General features: G+C 32.2%; 1 protein-coding gene across 2 annotated transcripts in view; it reads right to left on the reverse strand.

Moving 5' to 3' along the window:
* Nucleotides 1-2059, reverse strand: part of LOC127728151 (40S ribosomal protein S18) — an 821762-nt gene that overhangs the window by 709804 nt on the left and 109899 nt on the right. The gene's annotated exons all lie outside the window — the stretch shown is intronic.

The raw sequence follows: 2059 nt of genomic DNA on the forward strand, positions 1-2059 counted from the left end.
TGGTCTATCAATTTTAATTCAAACCAACTTAAAACATATAGATAAAATTCAAATCAATCAAATTGAAATCATGTTTACCGTTTAAATATTACATATAGATAGTTACGATATTATGTTTAATCTACATGTGCAGTGCTACTTCTTTTGTAACTATTATTGAATTATGACATGAAAAAATAGATGTCAAAGAACAGAAATACAGTTGTGTTCCATATTAAAAAAATTATTCAGACGTATTAAATTACTGAAAGAACAATTTGGCAGGCGCGTATTTAAGGGAGCGCAACCATGGAGAGCATTTGCGTAAAATGCCAAAAATTGTGAAAACCTGCAATTTTTCTACAAAAAAGATGAAAAGGATCATGATTTACACAAGAAAGCAAAAAGACCTATAAATTTGAAATCCAGGATCCACCCCGTTAGGAGCATTTATAGGTACTATCATATAATCCTAATTTGAAGTGCGGCAAACGTGACATATACTTGTATTCAGAAAACCACCTATTTTGAATTCAAATAAATAGACGATAAGTATACGCTGTTCATTGTTAAGGCAAAATACTGAAGGGATGAGACACTGTTTTTTAATAATAGATTTTCAAGAGAAGAACAACTAGGGAACTGTATCTTTATTACGAAAAATATACACGTGTATTTCCGTCAAGAAATCACCCTTTTCAAGTTTTATAAGAACACTTTTAAAGAATATATAAAAGCAATAAACACAACCAAAACAAAGCCTTCGGGAATAAATACTGGTATAAAGCTACTTATTAACTACTATTATAGGTAGACACGGAGTATAGCAATTGTACCCCAGTTTCTCTGATCACTGTGAGGAACTACCAACACACCTTTTTTCAAGGGGGTATCTATACGACTGTGCGGAATTCAAAGAGCGTATTCGTTAAGAGAAGGCTTACTGGAAACGCATGCTGAGGCTAAAATGTTCAGTCAACCCTACCCAATTCTCTATGTTTCATGTGGCATTAAAATCGTTCCACTTTTATGCCCCATCCCACCCTTTCATGTGCGTTCATATTATTTCATTTTTAAATGTTCGATATTGTCTTTTAAAGCTGTCGAGTAAAAAACAACTATCAACCAGCCTTATGGGAGTCTAATACTAGAAAATTGCAGATATTCTTAAGTTTTTCTTGCTTGTTTTAATGCGGAAATGTTTCCTAGTTTTTCGACTTCTTTTTGTAAATATTTTACATTTCAAGATTCCGACTATTTAGCTCTTATTTTCTACTGATTCGGAGGATAATCATTTTGTTCCCATAAGTTCTGGTTTCTTGGTTTGACAGGTTGATTTGGTTCCTTTTTTTACTTCGTTCTAAAGCTTAATTTACTACAAAGCAGTACTTGTAATTGCATTGTTTATGATTGCTTATAAGACACTTTAAAAACGGCATGAATTCTGGAAATGATTGATTTCCAGGAACAAGCATTTTAATTCGTGATAATCTATATCAATTTATCTCAATCGATTTTTAGATATTGGACGGAAGTTGTAAATTATTCAACGATGATAATGCACAAAATTGGTATTTAAATCAATACTTTTTGTCAACAGTGTTTAAAAAAACATTAAAAACCGAACTTTCCGGAAGCCGTCGAGTGACATTTCACTGATCTCTTCAAAATGCAGATTCTTTTTCTGTTTGTTTTCTCATGCATATGATCAAGAGAGTTTTTGGGGGATGCTAAAAGAAATAGGCGAATTTGTTACTCTATAAAAAAGCAAGTATTTCTTGATTGCATCTGTAAAAATTCTCGCTCAATACATTGTATGCATTGTATCTTATTTCTTCGAATGCCTGAGAGCTTAAGATCATTGGTAATCGATCGTCCCCCTGCATAAAGTGCTTCAGAGTTCTCTTGAAATTGAAACATTTTTCACTTTAAACGTAGTTAGATAATGACACAACCTGTGATTTTCATGGCCAAGGTTCAAACAGTTAACTTCTGACAACATACGTATATATATATTTAAACTATTCACTTATTATCGATTTCAATTGCAAATTGGGAAATGCAAAGTTATATTCATGCA

This window comes from Mytilus californianus, unplaced genomic scaffold, assembly GCF_021869535.1.
Source record: "Mytilus californianus isolate M0D057914Y unplaced genomic scaffold, xbMytCali1.0.p SCAF_2, whole genome shotgun sequence".
Lineage (NCBI taxonomy): Eukaryota > Metazoa > Mollusca > Bivalvia > Mytilida > Mytilidae > Mytilus > Mytilus californianus.